General features: G+C 47.1%; 1 protein-coding gene across 3 annotated transcripts in view; it reads right to left on the bottom strand.

Moving 5' to 3' along the window:
- Positions 1 to 20,801, bottom strand: part of Tenm4 (teneurin transmembrane protein 4) — a 715,396-nt gene extending 694,595 nt beyond the window's left edge. For 2 of the 3 annotated variants that reach the window (XM_013511959.1, XM_013511956.1), the window contains exon 1: positions 20,346 to 20,801. The gene's annotated coding sequence lies outside the window, so the exon portion shown is untranslated. Of the gene's footprint in view, positions 1 to 18,857; positions 19,412 to 20,345 lie in introns of those variants that run through there. The other variant, XM_013511957.1, reaches the window with a different exon arrangement.
- Between the last annotated feature and the right edge of the window lie 2,751 nt (positions 20,802 to 23,552).

Here is a 23,552-nt window from a genome sequence, read left to right as displayed (position 1 = left end):
CTTGATGACAGCCATTCTTTCTAGGGGAAGTGAGGAAAAAAAAGAAGGAAAAGAATACACACACACACACACACACACGATAGCAAAGATAATTGTACTACTAATTTCTATTGGTTTATTGAAAGAAACAGTTCATGTTTAAATGTTTGATCAATCTTGCATACCTATATGTTGTAATCTGAGCAACTACTTTGAAGATAACATAAGTAAATCAATAATCATTGTGGATTTCCTATCATTTTGTTTTGATATTCTGTATCATTTTTATCATTTTTGTGTTTTTTGTTTTTGTCTTTTTTTTTTTTCCCAGTACCGGGAATTGAACTCATGACCTCATGCTTGCCAGGCAGGCACTGTGCCGCTGAACTAAATCCCCAGCCTTTTGTTTTTGTCTTTGTTTTTGCTATTTTTTTGTTCTTTTCTTTTTAAAATAAAATTAAAAAGTCATCCAGAAAAAAAAAGGGAAGGCCACTTTAATGTGTGTGTGTGTGTGTGTGCATGTGAGTGTGTGTGTGAGAGAGACAGAGAAGGAAAACCTAGTATCTGTATTTCGTATAGCTATCTAAAATTTAATATCAAGGAATGTGCCCATGTCAAATATCACTCTATTTAGCAAAATGTGATATCACTTGATATAGTCATCAAGTGCATTCCTATAAAAATACAGCTGTTATTAACATTACTAACAACTGCTTCATCCCAGGGAATTTTATTGAAACCATAAGGATGGGCACTTTTGAAATAAGTGTCCCTGGTGAATTCTCAGAAGCCTATCTCATGCAGAGAGTTCATGTAATAATTCTGTATAATAATTCTAACGGAGTTTTCGGACACAGTAGAATGAGGAGTTTAAAATGCCCGAAAGAGAGTCATCTCGGGGTCACTGATAATTAAACAAGAGCTAAAGGAATAGAATAAGGAAAATGTGTAATCTTTTCCAGCTCTGCGATAAAAGCAGATATCAGTGAGACAGCAGCAAGGAGACCGTCTCAATCTACAGCAGGATTCCTTTCAAGCCTAGATGTCTATTTCAACGTGCCCATTAAAAGTCTATGATGGACTTTAATTATGAGAGGCAGAAGATAAGAGTCCAGCTCATTGCTGCCCGTTGTGAGGGGGTGGTTTGGAGCTGCCAATCATCACCCCTTCAAAGAGGCCCAAGGTGCAGATACCACTTTATAGAGGGTGGCTGGACCATGGGGGGTGCCCACCTGGCTCTGCACACGTGACACTGACAGACTCCACACTAAAATGCCCTTGGGAGACACACCTCTGCTGGAGCCATCAGTCTCCTGTCATGTGGAAACATGGTACTGTAAGAACCAAGAGACCCCCTCATCCCCGCATCCCACTCCTCGGCCTTCTCACATCCAGTTACATCTGCACCATTTGGGGTGATGTGATCTGGCATCTGGTAAGCTAACAGGTACTGTGAACCTACACACATGCACACACACACACACACACACACACACACACACACACACGCTCACACACGCACACACACGCTCACACACGCACACACACAAGCACAGTAAGGGACAGCATGGCATCAGCCCATCCTTGTGGAAGCAGCACTAGCTCTAGACTCGGAAGGACCCATGTGAATCCTGATTCCCTCCCTTCCTGCCAGGTGGGCTTAGGCAAGTCATGCAACTGCTCTGTCTATAGCACGGAGAAGAGATACCTGCCACCTCTGTTTAATAAAAGCCCCCTAGTTCGTAATAAGATGCCCACGAATGTCTTTCCCCCAATAGAAGAGAAGCCCTGCAGCCAGCGTTTGTCTGCCTCCATGGTTTCCTATAAAACAACTCCCTCCGCCCCAGGAGAGAAGCTCGCCGGAGAGGCCAGCTGAGAAAGAAAAATGTTAAATAATTCAGAAGCACTAACATCAAGTCTGATGCAGGTATAAAAATAGTTACAAAACACCACACTCTTTTTGTTTTCATTACAGCAGCCTTAACTTCCTGGTAGGCGCAAGAGGAGCTAGGGCCTGGTTTGAGGCTGTGCTGGGCCTGGGCCTGTGAAGGGGTTGGGGATCATCCCAGGCTCCTACTGTGGCTCTTCTAAGTAATTGTCTATGAGCAAAGGCAAGGCAAGGCAAGGCAGGCATTTGTTTGTCACCTGTATATTTTAAAACAGCCTGGTGATAGGCTGGTTTATTTTTAAATTGAAAGTATGCTCAGCTGGGCCATTTGAAGCAGAAGGAATTCTTTACATCCTGCCTCCTGAAGGGACCAACTGGTGAGCCCTCCATGGACCCTGGCCCAACCCCACAGTTTAAGCTCAAAGGAGCAGACTTCAGCAACCCTAAACCCAGTCCTGCAAGAGTACAATGCCACTGGCCTTGGTCACCTAGGACAGTGTTTTTCCTAAAAGCATAGATTCTGGGAAGAGAACTGGAAGATTTCAACCAGAGAGCTATATAGTGACCACTAAGTACCAGGTACCGCGCCAGGCTCTTTACTATCAGAGCCAATCCTAACTAGCCAATCCCCTACACTTTTCACATGAGGAAACTGGGCCCAGAGAAGTGAAGAGATCTCCCAAAGTCCCTCCAAAGAGTAAAAGCTCGAGCTAAGATGGTCTGACCTGTGTTCTCTCCCCCACAGCATTCACGAGAGCAGAGATGTGGTTCAAAAGGGTTTTCATGAAATATTCAGCTGCATTTGTAGCTCTTGCCTCATCCAAGCCAGATCCAAATGCTTACTCAGGGCCATTTTTCTTGCAAGGGTGCTGCATCAAACAAATTCCCAGTTCATGCTTAACAAACAGGGAAGAGGACCTGTTCTTGGCCAGCTCCAGAACAAGGGAGCAAGTTCACATACACACTGGAGCAGGAAGCACGGGGAGGATTAAAGGTGAGGCCAGAGTCAAACCTACCACGTCCAGGAGCTGGGGTGCTCAGAAGAGTCTCCTTGGCCTGTTTCATTGGAGAAACAAGGGGGTGATCAGCAAGTGACACAAGGCTTGGGAGAGTAGAGGAAGCAGGAGGAATGATCATGACCACAGCGTTTCTCATCCTTGTGGGAAACATGCTCTCATCCTTTCGGTCTGACTATGAACACCTCTTTTTCTCTGAAGCTTCTTCTGCCAGTGATTATAGAGAGAGGTGAGTGTGTTCTCTGTGCCAGGCCCTGTGCTAGAAGCTTCACTTGCTAGTGCCACCTTGTTTCATCTTGCAAGCAGCTATTGTTACTATGGCAAAGAGGACAGGACTACACCAGACAGCTTCATCTGCCAAAGATCTCACAAGCCAGCCCAGGGGTTCTCAAGCCCGGGGACAATTCTATGCTCCTCTCCCAGGGAACCAATGTCTGGAAAACACTGTTTGTTATCACAGCTGACAGAGCAGGCACCATAATCTAGTGGCCCCGTGATGCTGCTAAATACCCGACAAAGTGCAAGTCAGCCCTCTGCATCTAAGGATTTACCCAGTCAGTGGTGCCAAAGTTGAGAAAGCCTGAGCCAGACGTAGGTCAGCTAGGACTTAAACTGTGATTGGCCTGACTCTTAAACTTACAGCATCCTAAAATCCTGTTCCCTAAATCCTAACTATGGTGAGGTCTGAGCAGACTTTCCTGCTCCTGTATTTTAAAGCACACCTGGTCCAAAGCTCAGCTTACTCGCAGAGTAATCCATATTAATAATGGTGCTGAGGGTCCTGATGAGACCCCCACCAAAAGGAGCCAGTCATTCAGTCTCTGACAATCTAAGAGGACACTGAGTCTAACTTTCTGGCTCCCACAGAAGTCTCTTTTCAATATCTTGGACAGCCTCCTTGCCCTCTTGCAGTGATGGGGGACTCACTCCCTCCACAAGCAGTCCAATGCTTAGTGGAACATTTTCCTGCATGCTGAACTGAAGTCGGCTCTCACCCAGCCTCTGAAGCCCTGGGGGAACGAATGCCAGTAAACCCCTAATAGATCAGCCCTAAAGCCCTTATTCTCCTGAGCCCTGCAATGGTAAAGCAGAAGAGCACAGACCTGGAGCCAGACTGCTGCTGGCTCCATCATTCATATCACCAGTGATGGAGAGCTGAGAGTCCCACCGGCAGGGTGGCTCGCTCGGCACACTGTGATAGGTTTAGCACATACACAGGATGCTCACGGCCTTCCTCGGCTGGCAGGGTCTGCCTGGCTCCCACCCTCTGACATGAGCTCTGTGACACCTGCTGGCCTTCTCCCCCGCATATCCCTCTACTTTATGTTCCTGGCATCTACTTTTGCACACGGGAATTTAATTCCATGATTATGAAGGGGATGGGAAACTGAGATGGGTGACAATTACAGATCAAGAAATGACAACCAGGAGAGTTACCATGGCAATGCTGTAACTTGAAAAGTTCCAAGAATGTGCTATAAATTATAGGCACACATGCATGCACGCATGCACTCACATGCACACACATGCACACACAAGTGTGGGGGCCTTCAAAACCTACTTTGATGCTGTGAGCACATCACCCAAACTCAGGTCTCGAATGAATTTCCCCACGTTGTTTTCTACCTTCATGGAATATGAAGGGAGTGCCTCTTTCTAGGAACCCAAATTAATTCTGGGTGCAAGGTTTCATTGAGGCATGCAGGCAGGGTCAGGAGAGGCTAGACATTTTCCATTCAAAGTGTTGGCTGAAAATTCTATGCCATATGAACAAGTGAGGATCTTGTTCCTTCTACCAGGTAGACTGGCGCAGTTTCCCACCTCCTCCTCTTCCCACAAATTACCTACAAACACATCCAGAAAGGAATAGCCGCTTGATGTTCAGGTGGGAACTCAATTTCCTGACTCACTGGTGGGGTCACTGTGGGCAAGATGTCTGACTTCTTTGAGCCCCTTCTGCCTGAGATGTAGGCCAAATGCCTTGCACGATTCAACAAACGCTGACAGCGGGCATCCTATTGCCACACTCTTCTAGTCACCAGTTCCCTCCAAGATCTCTGTGCCGCTAGAAATTAACAATAGTCACAGCAGAGTGAATATACAAATGGACAATGGCCAGGCCACACATGGAAGCAGATCTCTGACCCACAACTTCTGAAGCACCTGGCCAAAAATAGTCAGGATGTGGTCAATAACCTGGTAACTTTTCTACATTTTTGCCCCCACTTCCAATTTGAGAAAGCCAGGCACATAGGATGCTCGCCTCTGGTTGACCCACCTCCTGCTTCCCCAAGCAACTACCTATGATCAGAGCAAACCCAAAGGCTTTCTTCAGTTCATCATGAGGCTGGCTCACTCCCTGGCCTGCCTTTCAGTCTCTAACAAAGGCAAGCAATGGTGGCTGACTCCCTTGTTAAAACAAGCTCTGGATAAATAGTCTCTGCTTGTGTTCATTTGGGTAGTCTTTGCTTCTTTCCAGTCAATAAGCCTAATAAATAAGTAAATTACATAGCATGTTCTGCCCTTGACCCACCCCCTCCTTTCAGATTATTCTTAACACATCAGCCAGAGTGATCTTGTTAAAAATAATAAAACACAGTATTTAACACTGTGGGAAAAAGCAAATATATAGTAGGGTAAGGGAGGTTTAAATATTGCGGCAGGGAGGAGGGTTCCGAATGCAGTAAGGTGACACTGAGGCACAGACTATGAGGTGGACAGCTGCTCATGTGGATGCCCAGGGGAAGAGCCTCCCCAGCACAGAGAACAGTCTAGAGACAGCAGAGGGACAGACGTGTTCCTAAAGCCCAGAAGGAAGAGATGACAGGTAGGGCGTGAGAGGTGAGATGCCATGGGGAGACGTGGTGATGGAGAGGGTTTTGTAGGTTGTACAAGGCCTTTGGCCTGTACTGAATTCTGAGCAAAGGGGTGGTATGATCAGAGTGTCTTTTAAGAGTAGTGACTAGCTGCTCCACTGATAAGCAACTGCAAGAAGGCCAGGGCAAAGACATGGAGTCAGCATGAGGGGCCACTGCCATCCTCCAGATGAGAGAAGGTGGCGGCTTAGACCAGGATGGTCCAGTAGAGATGACAAGGAAAGGTCAGGTTCTGAGTATATTTTGAAGGCTGAACCAAAAGGATTTCCTGATGGTCCCACTGTGAAGTATGGAAACAAAAACATGCATCAAAAATGACTACAAGGTTTAGGGCCTATGCGCCGGAAGGGTGTGGTTATCTCTGGGTAAGCCACGCTGAGATCTTCAGGTGGAACACTGTTTTGGTGAACAAAGAAGAGTTTTAGATTTGTTTTTGGATACGTTGAGTTTGAGATGCTCACGCAGAAATATCAAGGAGGCAGTTGGATACATGAGTCTGGAGTAGGGGAGACACTGTGTTAGTACTTTTCTTTTCCCTTTTCCTCTCTCCTTTAAAAGCTCACCCAAGTCAGAGATCCAGGAAGCCAGACATGGTCTCAGTCAGCGGTGGTGAACGTACATCACGTGTGCTGTGGTGGGCTGTTTGTGTCACTGAAAGCTCTAAAAGATTCGCCATCACGGCTCTAGGTAGACCTGGATGAGCAACTCGACACTTCCCCCACCGTGATGTAGTTCAACACATGCCACCAGGAGCCGGGGTGCTGGGGTGCTGTCTGCACTAGGTTTTCCTTTGACCTTTGACCTCTAGTGAGTGACAGTTTCTACCTCTCCCCCATAAAATGGAAATGAAGACAACTTTTCTGATCAAATTTTTTCCAGACTGGAGGGAATTTAATCTTGGGTCCATCTTTCTTCAGGCCCCGGAGCAGCACATATGCTTTAAACAGCTGCAAAAAAAAAAAAAATCTTTGACCTAGAAATTTCAAGAAACTGGGTTGAAGGAAACAAATAGAGAAGCTCAAGAAAATGTGCGTCTCAGCGTTATTTATAGTGGTGGAAAATTGGAAACAACAGTAAGAAATTAGTTAAGTAAATAACGGTATATCCTTTTGATGGAATACTACATAGCTATTGAGTGTCATATTAGAGAGAATATTTAATGGCATAGGGAAATGATCATAACATGTTAAAATTATAAAATAATGTCTATATTTTGCTCTAAATGGTGGTGGGAAGGAGTGGGAGTAGAGGAGTATTAGGCTTATATATATAGAAACCATACTGGAAAGAAAACCAAAATGTTAGAGGGAACTAGCTCTACCTGGGTCATTTTCACTAATTCCATGGATTACTTTAGGGTTTCTACATTTTCTGCTGTTTACGTGCATTATTACTACACTCAGGAAAAACCAGCATTAAACAAAAACATGAAAAATACTATAGAACTTTCAAAGTACTACTTCTCTTAGTAATAAAAGTTGGTCCCTAATCCACAGCACATCATGAGGCTTCATGCCTTTGAGGACATGACGGAAGCCTGCAAGGCAAAACTTGTATCTGGAACTGGGATCATTCCACAGCAGGACCCAATGCCCACCATGTGTGGTGCTTACAGTTAAACCACGATTGCCACAACTGAGACAACAACAGTACTGACAGCTGGGCTCATGCAGCTGACAGACTCCATTTGCTCTATGACTAGCTATAGCTGGTGCGCCTGGACTTGTGGGGTGAGGCGAGGAAAGCGGAAATGGGAAGGCAGGTCAGGGTCTTAGAGACGGCAATGCCAGCTTCTCCTGTGAGCTTGTCTGAAATGCAAATGTGCAGGCCCACCTCCGACTCACTGAAGAAGAACTTGCATCTTACTGGTACCTAGATGGCATCTAGGTACACTAAGATGTTTTGTGTTTTATGTTATTCAGTTTTGCTGGGGGGTGTTTATCTGTTTGAGACATGGTCTAGCTATGTTCCCCAAGCTCCCTTGAACTCCTGAGCTCTGAGTGATCCTCCTGCCTCAAGTCCCCTGAGTAGCTAGGACTACAGGCAAGTGCTACCACTCCTGTCTTTACAAGATCTCCTCATAGTACAGCTGTTTTCCAGTTTGAGGTGGATTTGAGGGGATCTCAAGAAAAAAAGACCCTGTAGAATAGAAATGTTTCTCAACCAAATATTAGTCATCTAAAAGATAAAAAAAACAAAACAAAAAAAACCACTAAAAACCGAGCATGGTGGCGCATGCTTGTAATTCCAGCACATTGGAGGCTGAGACAGAAGGATCCTTGCAAGTTCAAGAACAGCCTGGGCTACAAAGTGAGCTCAAGGGCAGCCTGAACTGCATAGTGAGACCCTGTCTCAAAAAGACTAAATAAATAAATAAATGATGAAAAATCACCTAAACCACCCAAATGTGCTGAGCCACCAGGTCCCTGGACAATGTCGTCACTGCTCCCAGCCCTTTGAAGCTATTGCCCTGTGATAAGCATTTGATGGATGCTGACAGAGATCACGCATACTCTCTCCTCTACCTGGGGAATCCTGAGGCCTTTTGGGCTGGGTGGAAGATTGTGCATGAATGGCTAATAGGACACAGGCCTGAAGTGAACATAAAAGGTGCAAAAGTAGCCCAGAGGACTATTCCTACAGCTCCAGGCAAGGGCCAGGCCATTTCCAGTACTCAGAATGCAGCTCCATTGGAGTGAGCAGACAGGCTGAGTGAGAAGGCCACTTTTCCTGCTGATGCCCCAGCTTGCCAGAAGGGGAGCAGCGGAGGGGAGGAAGCCCTGATTACCATATCCGTGGTCCCGAGGCTCCAGTAGTTAGGTCACTCACCTCATACATAAATTACTCGGTATGGGATCCCTTTATGCTTCTTCGAAAATGGGAAAGAACTAACGCTTAATAAGGAAGGCTCTTCTCTCTGCACCATTTCCCAACTCCAGCTGTACCTCAGAATGATACAGTTTTCCCTAGCTGAGGCCTCAGTTCCCTGCAGGGCAGTGGTAAGGCACCATGGGAGGGGAGTGAGCTGGTCATTGTCACCTTCTTCTTCAGAAGGCGGGGGCACCAGGGCCACCTCCAGTCAGACCTGCAAAACTGTAACAGGCTCCTTCAGCCTCTGCACATCCAGCACTGAACTGCACTGACAGCCTCCAGAAGCAAGTTAGAGGACGAGAAGCCGGAGCGGAGGTTGTCGTAGGAAATTGGTAATGTCAAGAGTGATCAATTAATTGCACAAAGGACCCTGACCAACAGGCCCAAGCATGTTACTTCACAAATCTCTTTCAGCTTGATATAGTAATTCTGTTTTCTATTTTATAATTTAAGAGAAATGTCAGAATCTCTGAGAACTTGCTGAAATGTACACAGCTACTGCCTGGAAAAGTACAGAATTCAACAGTAAATAGGTTGGCATTTTCCCACTGTCTTACATGGCCTCAGAAAGCACAGGTGAAAATTCACAGCAGTTACAGAGAAAGTAGCCATAACTTAGCTGCACCCCAATAAAGTGCCTTGATTTGTAGCTTAGTTATTTCGGTGCTGGGGATCAAACCCAGGTTTTTGTACAAAGCAGACAAGTGCTCTACTACAAGTTCTCTACTACAAAGCCTCATTAAACATTATGTTTAAGGCTTTGAAAATAACAATGTTGACTCAACAATAACAAGCACTTGAAAAAGTGTCACAAACATCCTTTCATGATAATCCTACCAACAACCTGCCAAATTCTCATTATTATCCTCATCTTATGGATAAAGAAACTAAAGCAAAGAAATATTGTACTAAATGAACTTACCAAGAATCCACAGAGTGAAAATGATATAACTGGGAGTTGTGGAGAGCGTCCCGTTCAGTGCCTCTTCAAGATGCCCAGGGGAAAAACTTGGAAGGAAATCTTTCCAGGTGACAAGAAGGGACTGGGCCAGAGCAACACAGATTTTTCTTGGAACCCGTGACTCCAGGGTGAGCCTCATGGTTATTGTCACATAGCAGCTCAGGGCCACTTTTTAATGAGGCTGTTTGTTGTTTTAATCATTCAGCATGCAAAGAGGGCATGTCTGCTTTATTTATTCCTTGACAGGGAGGGACTATAAGGCTGGGAAATGCTGAGGGGTTACCGAGCATTAGAATGAAGTGCTTCCCAGGGAAACCAACAAACAAAATACAAGAGCCCAGGTAGAAAACAGCTTCCCAGTCTGCATCAGAGCTGCATACACCTCGAGGCAGCAGACATTAGTGCCAGTCCTAGGCCTACCATTCACAAACGCTTGTGGCAGAGGTCACACTGCAGAACCATGAGATGTCTCCATGCTTCCTCTGGAAACTGGTATCCCACCAATCTCCAGAGATCATCATAGGTATTAAATGAGCGCACATTCTAGATGGTGCTGCATGCCAGCCCCTGAAATCATTTGCATTTTTATTTACCTGTATGAGCCAGATGTTCTACTGAAGCGAATACTAAATCCTTACCATCATGAGATGTTAGGTAGATTCTACTGCTTTTCTTGTTTTATAAATGAGGACACTGAGCCATACAAGGGTTGTCCAAGGTCCCACAGCAAGGAAGTGATGGGTCAGGGTCTGCAGCAAGGTCTTTCTCCGAACCCAGTCTGCAAAGCTGATGTTCTTCCCAAAACCCATACAGTTTGATGAGAATCATCTCAAACTGTTCACAGAAAACAGACTTAAGTAGCCATACGGAGAAATTGAGATTCAACATTAGGAAGAACATCTTGGCCTTGAAGGCAAACACTGGAATGGATAAGCCCAAAGTTCTAAACTTGCTAGAAAAAACAAATTAAGTGCAATTTGGAGTCTCTGACTTTACCCTGTAGCAGAAAGAGCACAGGGCTTCAGTGGGCCATGAACTTTCCAATACTTTCATTAATTCATTTTTAAAAAGTAGCTAACACAAAAAACCACAAAATTTTAAGAAGTCAAAACAATCCTTTCAAAATTGTTATTACCACTTTTGATACTTTATCTATTTCTTTTGAATCCTGCTTCAGCAAATATGTATCTTTAAACACTTTAGAAAATATATTTAGGCTGGGGATATAGGTCAGCAAGGGAGCACTTGCCTAGCATGCAGAGGCCCCAGGTTCAATCCCTAGCATTGCAAAGAGAAGAAGAAAAGGAGGAGGAGGAGGAGGAAAAATATATTTGGGATTTAATCAAACGGTGCTTACACATTTTTCCATATCACAAATCATGTTTTCAAAAGCAACATCTGCATTTTTGCATAATACCCACTGTCTGGCTCTGCCATACTTTACTATCCAATGTAACTGCTTACCTTTCTTTTTCACTAATAAATAACACTGCAATGAACACTTTTATTCTTAAACCTTCTCTGCCTGTCCCTGGTTATTTTGTTTGGCTAGATTCCTAGAACTGGAATTCTGGACTAAAGGGAATAAGTGTTCCTAAGAGGACTGACAGTTGCTGCCTGCCAATTTATTTTCCTAAAAGGTTGTATTAATTTGCACTTCCACCAATAGCAAAAAGGAATATCCGTCTCCAAGCCCTCTCTCTAGGATCCAACATCGTCTTCAACATAATCTTGGCTAATAGGGCAAGTGACAAATAATACCATAAATCTGCCAAGAGGAACAGAGTGTTTAAATAATCTACCTCTGCACTCTAAGTGGCACGCCCAGAATTTGAGTTCAAGTCATTTGGCTTCAGGAGTTCAGTCCCTAGCCACTAGCCCAAAGCACTTTGTTACAGCATGAGTTAACTACTGGTCCCACTTGGCAGTTATTGTTCTGGGAAATTTTACACTAGAGTTCCATAAGAGCAAATATCTTCGTGTTATTCTTTGATTATCCTAACCTTCTAGACCAATGTTGTCCCTGAAAACTCTCTACAATGACAGAAATGTTCTTTAATCCCAATGTTGAATATGGCAGCCACTGCAAAGAAAAGGCTCCTCAGTGCTTGAAATCTGACTCTTGCAATTGAGGAAATGAATTGTTATTTGCATTGAATTTTAATTAAATTTAAATTGTGATTAATGGCTACTCTATTGCACAGCATAGTTCATACTATTCAGGGCATCAAAATAAATATTTCATAAATGAAGAAATCGTGTAGTCTCCTAATCCTACCTGCCTGTACTATACTTTTATCAAGGCAAGACATTCCTTGTCTCTGTCTGGCCATTTGTTCTCTCAAATGGAGGGTTAATAATATTTATCAGTCATGTGGGGTGATATGAAGATCAGCTAATTAATGTTTGCAAAGAGCTGTATTGCTGGTTCTCAGAATAATTGCACCTTAATAAAACGTTTAAACAACCAGTTCTCATCAAGAGGCCAAAGAAGGCCTGGGTTTATTTACTAAAATGCTGGTTTCTCTGATTCACCCTGAACTGGATCCTTTCAATGTGCACCTCATCAAAACAAACTCCTCTTGTTTGAAAGGCTCTACCCATCCAAAAATACTGAAATTTACCTTCACGATGGTTTTGATGTCACAGTTTGATGAGTAAATTAATAATACAAACAAGATTGGGGAGGGTGGATATTTAACCAACTTGAACAAATTGCTTTCAAGCTCTTAAGTACTTTAATTGCTTGCATGATAATGATGCAAATTTTTAAATGTCTTGATCCATTCCCAAAGCAGGCCCAGAAAAAAAAAAGGAGAAACCCTTTTTTTCTAAAGACAAATACCTTGCTAAGCACTTAATTAAACTTCATTGGAGAAAGTTACAAAGTTGCCATTCTAGGAAAAAGGAAAGATTTGAGAGGCAAAGAGGATTATGATTGAATTTGAGTCTAGGAATGTGACCTTGGGCAAATGGTTTTGTCTTATTGAATCTCAGTTTCTTCATCTGGAACATGGGATAATAGCCCCTGCCTGACACTCAGGAGGCACTCTGTGTGTGTTTGTTTTGCTTGTCCTGCTCTTCCATCTCCTCCACAACTACAGGACAAGAGGACTGAGTATATCGCCCAGCTCTTTCTGTGGAAAAGAAGAAGTCAATTCTCAAAATCCAAGGGGGAAGAATGAACACATACCTTTATAGTAAAATTCTACAAATCTAATATCTTCTTGATGTCCAGAGGGCATTACTGTTACTTTCTGAAATAATGGCAGAGCAGAAACTTTGCTATTCCAAGTGTGGACAATGCTCAGACAGCTTGGTGACACCTGGGAGCTGGCCTGAGATGCATATTCTTGGGCTTCCAGATTTCCTGAATCGGCATCTGCCCCTTAGCATGATTCTCCAGCGAGGTGTGCACATGTGTGAAATGCAAGAAGTGCCAGTATACAAAATATCGAATCCACTGTCCAACCCAGTGTTTTAGAGAAGGAAATGGACTCTCTAGACAAGCAGGGTTTACCCAAGGCATAAACATACTAGTTGCAGCCCTTCTGCTTGAGTTCCACAGGGTTCACGTCTAAACTTTTAGAAATCAACAGTCATTCCACGTCAAAAAAAAAAAAAAAAATCTTAAAAACCTTATATTTGGAGGATGTTAATGGTTAATCAACTGCATCTGATAGCTTTTGTCCCATGGCCACCGAACTGCCATCTCACAAAGGCAGCTCAGTGGCACACAGGGAAAAGAGCCACTGTTCGGAAGATCCTCCTTAGCTTAACGGTCAGTTTTCACTTGTTTTCCAAATGAAAGAAAAGCTCTGATTTGATGTTCTAAACATGACAAAGGACAGAAGAAACATTCTCTGGCCTTCCCTAGTGAAAGTAGAGCGGTGTAAGTATCAAAGACAGCATCTAAACTGCCTCTGAAGTCAGAGCTGGAGACCAGCGGGGCGGCTCCCTCTGTGGTAACACATACCCAACAACCCAGAGGTGACCGGTCTACCTGATCTAAAGGAATTCCTGATGACTCCTGCGGAGCATGGGAACACCTTGGAAATGGGAGGACCAGAGTTCCCCCACCAGCTGCATGGAATTCTTTGTCAGAGGATGAGTCTAACTACCAGGAACAAATCTTATCTGGGTCACAGAAATGTAACGGGTACAGGAATGAGACTGACAAATACACCTTCCGTTTGAACCCAGTCTTGCAAGAAGAGGAGATTCCTATCCACTTTTGCATTCCAAACAGCAAGTAGACACACCGGCTAATTTAGTTACTATGCTCTGGGACCATGATGAAACTCAGCTGGGTTGATTTCCTAGTGAAATGCCATGGAGCAGGTTGGGGTAAGCTTGCTGAGCGGCAGGGCTTGGGTTCTTTCCTTTGTAAGATCTCCTAGGTTAGCCCCAGGCCTCTGAATCAAAGGAAATGGAGAAAAGGGTGGGTGGGTTGGGGGGTCCACCCCTTCAGCAAATGCTGGGAGACAACACGAGTCTCAGAGGAACTGTTTGTCATTTATCATGGAGCCAGCTCCACCTACAAGGCTGAGGAATATATTTACATATTTCAATTCCATTGCTGGCTGGAGCACTACAGAAAGCGATGATTCCAAGACAGCCAGGGAAGAAAAATGTTCTTGGAAAAAGGATATGCCTATCAGTTCAGCAGAACAGCTCAGAGTTATGCAAATCCCCTGCTTGAGGTTTGTTTTGCATGCTACCTTCCTCTACCACCTCAGTTCCTAAGGCTGTAAGGGCCTGCAAAGTTAACAGCCGGATTCTGGTTAAAAAGATGTAGACAACACAGTTTACCACATTGCTTTTCATGGTTACAGAAATCTTGGTCATGTATGTGCATGTGACCCTGCAATCATACTTTTTAGGAATTTGCAGGAAATAGTAACTTTTCATAGAATGTACAAGGGTGATTACTGCAGTTTTTTTATAATAACAAACTAAAAGTAAACAATGAGTCAAAAAATGGTACTGGATAAAAAAGTATGCCATATTAAAACACTGGGGTTCTAGCTAGTCATTAAAAATGTTGCCACTGGGGAAAAATTTATAAAGTGGATAGAACTTTGCATGCTTTGTCATTAAATAGAAAAATAAGCATTCAAAATACTGAGGTCTTATTTTTCTTTTTTTCCATGTCCTCAGAGAATTTATGGTCTTGTTTGAAGAACACATATAATTACCCAAAACAATTATATATATGCAAATGTGATTAAGTGTTCTAGGAAACTAGATAAACTAAATCCCATTTTTAATGATAACCCATGAGTCTATATTTAACAAAGATGATCTCATGTTTCCAAGTTCATAAAGAAAAGTCATGATACAATCTAAAATGTTGCAAAACTTACCTTACTTTCACTTTTCTGGACACTGTCTGAATTACCATAGTGACCACATACTACTTAGGTAATTAAAATAAAGACAAAAGAGCAATAGATTGTTTCAACTGATGCTTTCCTTGTAGAGGAGGATAAGTTCAGGGACCCTGGTTTGCTTGGCTTCCTGGGATCTGTTGCATGTTAACTTTTCAAGCAGCTCCCGCACCTGCCTGCCAGTACAAAGCAAAGATGGAGTGATTCAGCTTTCAGCCACAATAAGCCAGGCCGGTAGACCATGTAAGAAGGCAGGTAAAAATCGGCCCCTTAGATCTAAAAATGATGTTGATTTACCCAGCTAGGCCCTTGAAATCAAATCTGCAAAGAGGTGATTTAAATCCCATTGTTCTTTTGTTTCACTTTTAAGATTAATGGACGTGGGAGAAAGTACTGGAACCAGAAGAACCAAAGGCTTGGGATTAGTAGAGGAGCTGTCTGCTAGAATAGGACAGGCCTCTGAGCACTCAGGTGAGGATGAGCACAACTGTATTTTCACAGAATCTCATTTTCCTTCAACCTCTTATCACAGTTCAAGAGTGAGAGCTGGCATCTTAAATTGAGTGTCTTGCTTGTGTGGACTAACAATCTTTATCTTTAATTCCTAATCACCTCTTTCCCACAGTTGTAACTTTTGATCTGGAAATATCGGGTTATATAACATGCCAATCTACACAAGGCTATAATTCTGTCAGAAAAAGGGACCTGACGAAGCACACATTCTAACAAAACTAGAAATGACTTTTCTAAGAAAAGAGATGATATTTTTGTTCCAAGCATTTGAAGCTCGTTTTAAATAGACTTTGAATGCAATGTTGCTGGTTCTCTCGGAGCAGTTGATTTCCCTGCCCAACCTCATCGAACAAACATACAGTATTGGACAGGAATGAAAGAAGTAGAAGGGAATGATCATGCATCTGTGAGCAGACCAAAGTTGTGTGGATATTGTCTTAGTTACTTTTCTCTTCTTGCTGAGGCAAAATGCCTGACACCCAAAGTTAAAGGAAGAAAGGTTTATTTAGCTCACAGTTCAGAGGTTTCAGTCCATAATTAGCTGGCTCCAAGGCAGCATATCATGGCACTGAGGCAACTGCTCTTGGTAGTGGAAGATAGCAAAAACAACAAGAGAGGGGAGCGACAAGCCTCTCTCTGTCCCTTATATTGTAAGCAGGCTACCTGCCCTAGGTCAGGTGTAGCACTCACAGCCTTAATCCCAGCATTGGAGCAGGAATCATTCACAAACTCTAGATTTAGTCACCTCTGAAAAGCCTGTCCTCTGTGACTGCATGAGGCTTTGGGGGGACATCTAGACAAATCCTAACAGATATTATCCTTGCAGTGTTGTAAATTAGGTGATATTGTCCTGTTTTACAGGGGAGACAACTGAGTTGCCAAAACTAACTTGCCTAAAGCCATTTAGCCTCAATTCTAACTCAACAAGTTAAGGGGCTTAAATCACTTTCTACCGACTTACAACCCCTAAAACAACAAAAGATTGAAGAGATCAGACCACATAGAATCAAACTACTGGAGAATTCCTTGAAAATGAAACTGCCCACTGTCACAATCCCCAGCCCTCTGCTGGAACATCCACAGGGTGGGGGAGCTCAGTCTCATATCCCAGATCTTCCTCCTCACTGTACAACTGCACTCCTGGCCGCCGCGTTCCAGCCTGAGAGGAACTGCACTCCTGTGATTCCTCTTTAGGCCCAGCACTTGTTCTAGACACACACCCCCAGTTCATTAGGTGGGTTCTCTGCTTACTGCTCTCATTCTATCTCCATCCACGAAAAGAAGCCTTGATAAGCATAAGATATTGGCAGGCGAAGAAGCTGACAAATCTCTCTAGAAAACAGAGCCTCTCCATCCTTGATGCCTTCTCCAACCCCAGAAGATGGTGATTTCACAAGCCACCCTGCATTCTACGTCTCTCACATAACGATGCATGCTGAGAATAGAAGCGTTCCTGAACCTGTCCCCTAAAATCAGGGGAACATCCAAGCCTGAAGGACCTGGAGCCGTCCATCTCCCCATTCACAAAGACCACTGCAGGCAGAGCCCCGCTAAGAGCAGACTGCGTTTAGTGGGCTGAGTGGCCCAGTCCCACTAGGTAGAAGGGCTTCCCTTCATCGCCCTGACCAGAGAAAACAGATTCTTTGTCATCTTCCTCTTAATGCTTAGAAATAGGGAATCCCGTTTTTGCCTTCTGTCTAGTCTCCCCAACACGAGCGCGCACGCGGAGAAAACTTGCTCCCACCGCCGCCACCTGTGAAAACACCCCTCCTAACTTTGGCAAAGAACGCTTGGGGGCAAAGGCAAGCGGCTGGACGCCCGGAGTGCTAGAAGTCTCAAGGAAGAGGGTCAGGTAGCCTTGGGGAAAAGGCGGGGCGGGAACCCCAACCCTGCGGCTCTAGGGCTGGAACGTGGCCGCCAGGGTTCCGGTTCGCAGTCCAGGCCCCACCAGCTAGGTAGCCCCCTCCCCAGGCGTCGGCACCAGCTCAGGCAGCCGAGGAGCCCAAGGACCCCGAGGAGCAGCCCACGCTGGCGGAGAACGCAATCTGGGCCCCGGTAAACCGCAAGTGGCTGGAGGGGAGCAGGGCCACGTGGAGCCATCTGCAGGGCTGAGGAGCCGGGACAAGCGAGCCCAGCGCGCTAGGAAACAGGTTGCAGCCGAGCCCATACCCTCCATCCCGCCGCCCAATCGCCCCACTGCGACCCGATGCCTGCCCTGCTCGGGGAGCGAACCCAGCCTCCTTTGGGGCGCCCTTCTCTTTGGACCCTCGCGTCCCACCCAGAGCCCCTTGGACAGGCTGGGTAAAGGCGCCTTCAGCAAGGTCAAGGCGCGGCCGGCCGGCACCTAGGGAATTTTCTCAGTCAAGCATTGGCTTTGCGATCGCATTGTTAAGGATCATGGCAGCGGCAGGAAATCCGAACGGCCCCACCGGTCTGTGCGAGGGAGGATTTATTTTACAGCGCCAAACACACTCAGACAGACCCGGGATTTCAGGGGGGAGGGGATGCGGTGTTCCAGACTCTGGAATGTGGCAAAAACAAAACACTCCCCAACCGTACACACCATCATCTACTGACTCAGTGGTGGGGGGTGGTTCAGGGCCACTGAACCCCAGACTCCAGCGTTCCGCAGAGATCTGTCGGGGCTGGGCTGGCTTATCTTTCTACAGGCAGAAAACAAGATTTTAAAACACTCTCCTACTGTGGTTTTCCTATCAAAGCCCATCAACGTGCTACAGGCTGCTGCGGCGAAAGAAGGGGAAGAGAGATGGGGAAAATAAACGCAGTAGAAGAAAACTGCGCTCCGCGGAGGGGAAGGCGAGGGGACGGGTGGAGGCCATACCTGCACCCAGCTCCATCCCATTCCCAAGAGAGCAGGGCTGGCCCAGGAAGCCAGGATGAAGTGCACGATGGTGGCCGCCCCGGGTACAGGCCAGCGCTCTACTCCTTACCCCATCTCTCGCTGAACTGGGCCTGGATGCCTGGACACCTGGGCACCTCTAGGAGGGACCTGGCATAGCGGGCACGTCTCTAAACACGCGAAGGGCCCCGCGTGTGGAAGAGGGGGAAGGGCGCGCAGAGAAGCCGAGGAGCGAATCTTTGGGGCTCCCTAGAACACAGTCATTTTCCTAAAACGCTCTTGCCCAGAAGGCCTTCCAACACTCCCGAGGGAAGGAGGCGGGGGCTCGAGGACACAAGGAAACCTAAATTCTGACTGCTTCTCCTCTCAGATGGGTCCTGGATCCCCACCCATTCGGTCCCTGCCTCTGTAACCGGTTCTTTGAGGGCCTTCGCAGAAGTGGGCGCCGGGTATTAGGCGTCCCCAGCTCTCCACTCTCCAAGTAGACGCGCCCAGGTACTTACGTTCCCCAAGCAGGAAAACTTTCAGGCTTGTCTTTCCACAGCCGAGTGCTGGTGTCACAGCTCTGGGTAAACACCGAGGCTGCTTATATAATTGTCCGCGATCTCGCTCGCTACGGGGTCGCGCAGCTCAACACATGGGCACCCTCTGCCCGGGGCCCTCGGGATCGCGAGCTGCCCCACCGGCGCGTTCTACAAAGCAGCAGAGCGACCTCCTGAGCTAGTCAAACGCCAAGTGTGTACGCAGATTCCGGCAAAACCTCGGCTGCTTTCCTGCGCCCCTTTTGCTGCGTTCGTAGCTCACGGTTAACTGCATCTCTACAAACCTTCTCGCCGGGGATGGGGAGGGGGGCAGGGCCTGGGTGGGCGATTGGAGCAGTTTGGTGAGTGCGCTCAGTCCCCCCTGAGTTACACTGTCATCCACATGGACCGGGGCACAAGAATCGCCTTCACGTCTTGCCGGGAGTGAAGAGCCAATTTCCAAAGTTAGAGACCACGCAGTTGAATTTCCAGTACTTTCCAACCTCGCCTAGACCGGGGTAGGGCAGAGAAGGCGCAAGGATTGGCCAGGGAAGTCCACCCTACAGACCTGCCAAGGACTGTCTATTTGACCCCCTCCACACGCGCACACACATCCTTTCCCCAAGTAGTTGGCCGTGTATTTCTTGGTTGCGTGTACACACCCACACACACATACATACACACACACACACACACACACACTCCGTGCAACCACCTTTCCCAATGCCGCTCCAATATAAAGACTGCATTTTTAAATCGCAAGGAAAATGACTAAGGAGCTCAGTGATCACGTATCAGCACACTCCCCGAAGCTGGGTGTGCGTGGAATCACACTCACTCCCGGGAGACCCCCAGAGCGTCCGCAGCCTCAGTTCGCTCGGAGGTGAACGTGAACACCGCAGCCAGGAGAAGCGGGCTCCGCGCGGGATGCAGAGGGCGCGCGACTCGGATAGCGTCTCCAGGTTCCGGGCTCCAACCGCAGCGCGTGGGGCCGCTGCAGCGGGCGCTCGCCCCGCAGGCAGGCTGCAGCGCTGGAGCCCGGCGCCGCCCCGGGGGCTCCTCCAGCGCCCGCCGGGAGTCTGGGGCGGGCGGATCTGCAGAGGGGCTGCGACGACTGGGCCGTGGCGGAGAAGGGGAGCCGGGCGCCGCAGACGAACCTGGGGCGCGCCGCCTCTCTCCCACCCTACCTCTGGAGTACCCGGCCGGCGCCCACGTCTCTGCACTACCCCAACACCCGCTGCCAGCCTCCGGTCTGCGGCGGAGACTCAGGACTCCGAGCTGGCGTGCCTAGCCGGCCACCTCGCCTCCCTCCCTCCCCCGGTGCGGGCCAGGGGAGCAGGCGCATCTCCCTGAGCCCTCGGCTGCCGCTTGAGCTGCCCGGACCTGCGAGCGCAGAGGGGCGACAGAGCCGGCCAGGAGCCGCCGCGGTCCCCGAGGCGCTTTTCCGTGGAGCGGATCACGCCGCCTTACCGTGGCTGCAGGCTGCCTCCGCCGGGGGAGCCGGGGGGAGGGCGGCAGCGAGGCAAGGCGCAGCGCCGGTGGCTCCTCTTGCCCTCCGCGGCGCGGCTCCTCGGCTCCGCGAGCCCGAGCGGGGCGCCCGAGAAGGAGCAGGTCCCGGCTCTGCGCTCAGCTCCAGCGAGACCAACAATAGCTCCCGCGGGGAGCGGAGCCCCGGCGAGCCTCCGGCCGCGCGCACACACACGCCCGGCTCCCGCTCCCGGCCGCTCCCGGCCGGCGTCCCTGCCAGCACTGCTGCCCCACATGAAACAGCTGCAATCCCGAGGCTTCTGGGGGGTTGGGTCGGTGTGTGCGCGCGCGTCTGTGTGTGAGTGTGTGTTTAATAGCTTCCCTTCTCTTCTTCCCCTCCCTGCCTGCCGCCTGCCTGCCTCCGTCCCCCACCCTCGCTCTCTTACACACAGAGGGCGAGCGAGAGAGGCACACACGCACTCACACACAAACGCACACGCAGGTTACATGAATGGGAGGCTGGAGCCAATCCTGCGAGGCCCGGGCGAGCCGCAGCGCACGGGCGCTTGGAGCAAGGCCGCGCCACGGCGCAGGGGGGCGCCACGCAGGGGACGCGCGGCTCGCCCGGGGTCACTCGCCCGTCTCTCCGCTTACCCCGTCTCTCTGTTGTCTACAATGTCTTCCCTCTCTTCTTTCTTCCCTTCTCTCTTTCTATCCAGGTTTCTCTCTGGAATTCTCAGAGCTCTCTCAATCCAGTATCTTCCTCCGTCTGTTCTTTACACTCCTTGTTTTCTTTCTCGCTTCCCTTTCTAAAACTTTCTCTTGCCTGTTCCCACTTTGCTCGGCCGCCTCCCCTTTCCTCCCTCACTGGCGTTCTCCTTTGCGTCTCTGTGATGTTGGGTGTTTTTCTCCCTTTCCCCACGTCTCTCTGGGGCCCTGGTCTCCCTCCTTCCTACCCCCTGGATGTTACTCCGTAAGCCCCAACACTTTTCCAAGAATATTCTGCCTTCCAGTTCCTCTTGCAGCACAACCAGATGTAAGGGCTGAGAACTGGAGTTTCTTCTTCAGGCAAACAAGATGCCCAAAGAAAGGTCCTTCTTCCTCGCACTTCCGCAAAACCATGGGGACAACCTCCCCAAAACCATGGTAACAGCTACTGAATCGTGATAAACAATTATGGGGGGAGGGGAAGGAAAGAAAGAAAGCAGCACATGTGGTCTAAGAGCTTTCTGTCCCTCGAGTGTCTGGATCGCGATCACCAGCACAATGCCAAGAGAAGGGCATCTTTCTGTGATGGGAGAGGCGGCTTAGCAAATCTGCAGATTGCAAAGGCTTTGGAGAAATGGAGGAATTCCTTCTTAAGCCTGCTGTATACTAGCTGTAGGACTCAGTGCAAGCCCTTTCCCTCACTCAGCTTGGGTTTTCTCATCTGTAAAGGGATCACAGGTACCTGACTCATACTAAGGACTAGAGGAGAGAACAACGGAATGCAAGCGCTGGGCATAGAAGATGCTCAGTTAATGTTAGGTTCCTTCCCTCCCACCCCCTTTAAAAATAATCTGCTACATCATGCCTTTATAATCTAAAGTATTTAAGGAAGGAGGAAATAGGACAATGCTAATTTCAGACAAGTGTGAAGGGAGAGGTAGGTGATTTTGAAAACTCTATTATACTATGTGGTGTGCAGACTGTCTAGCTGGTTACCATATGCTGATTACAGAGTCATCACAGATTCTAATCTTGGGCTATTGGATGGTCCTTCAGTAGCTCCTGAATGAGGCATATGGAAAGGCAAGGGTGGGGGGGAGGTTTCCTCCCACCTTGTCCAATCTATTTTTTAAATCTTCATGATCAGGGAACGCCAACCAGTGAGAAAGCCTCTGAGGCTACTACCTAAAATGTCAAGCCTCTGCATTTATTAATTGCACATCCTCGCTAGAGACATCAAATTCTGGTACCAGCTGTAATTGGCAGTCAGATTCAGTCCTTCACCAAATATTTATTGACCACCTATTCTGTGGCAGGTGTGTGATGATGGGTTCTAGGAATTTAGGAGTGAGTCTGAGGCTCTGCCTTCTGAACTCACAAAGCCCTAGACACAGCTCATAAATATATAAGAAGAAGAAGAAGAGAAGTAATCTCAGGGAAATGTTATTTGTTCAGTGGACAAATCTTACAAATCATGAGGTCCAATACAAGGGGGAAATAAAGGGATACTTGAAACTAAAACACTGGGGAGTCATTTTCAGGCCATACACCTCCTTCGTCTGATGACAAAACAGAACCAGATGCTAAAGGTAGAGGGTGGAAATATGGTAAGAAACAAGGTATTTCCACTGTCTCTAAGTATCTCCACATCAGACACTGGTCTTTTCAAAGGGGAAAATAGTAGATTCAAAGCAGAAAAACCTGGCACGCTGCACTTTAATCACGGGACTAAAGTCTCAACATTACCAATAGATATGTGGCCCCTAAAGTGTCATACTGAAGACATAATGTCACTGCTGTGTCATCTCTGCTAGAAATAAATAACCTGAATCTAATCATAGAGACACATCAGCTAGACCCTGATGGAGGGCTAGACCACAAAATAAACTGTTTCATGTTACTTAAAAACAGCAAAGTCATGCAACATTACTCCAGAGCTGTTACAGGTTAAAGCATGACAATAAATGCAACATGTGATCCTGGATTGGAACACGAATGAGAAAATTGGCAAAGTTTAAAAGTCTACAAATTAGGGAATAGTATGTTAGTTTCCATGTTAATTTCCTCGCTTTGGTTGCTATGTAGAAGACTCCTCATTTTTAGGAAATATGCAACTCAAGTATTGTATAAAGAAATAAAAAGAAGAAACAAGGCCAATCTTTGCCTTAAAGAGAAAGAGGAGTATAGCCAGTGTCTGTGAATGAAAAGGTAAAGTGTGAGCACCGAGCTATGCCCAGCCCAAGCCCTGGGTGTAGAGGAGGACTTCCTGTAGGAGGTGGAATTCAAACTGAGTTTTGAAAGAAAAGAAGTTAACTAAAAGATATGGGAAGATGGTCTGTTGGTAGAGGTCACACTATACAACAGGGACAGAAACGTGAGGCGCTCTGCCTCAGAGTTGTGCATGTAAGGGAGAATCTAGGTAGAGATTAGAGTTGTATGTTGAAGGGGTTTGAAGTCAGAATATAGGCACTTGGTTATCAAGGCTACAGTGGAGTCGGGGGG

This window comes from Chinchilla lanigera, unplaced genomic scaffold (genome assembly GCF_000276665.1).
Source record: "Chinchilla lanigera isolate Chin_1 unplaced genomic scaffold, ChiLan1.0 scaffold00013, whole genome shotgun sequence".
Classification (NCBI taxonomy): Eukaryota; Metazoa; Chordata; class Mammalia; order Rodentia; family Chinchillidae; genus Chinchilla; species Chinchilla lanigera.
This window is presented reverse-complemented; position numbering and strand designations above follow the sequence as displayed.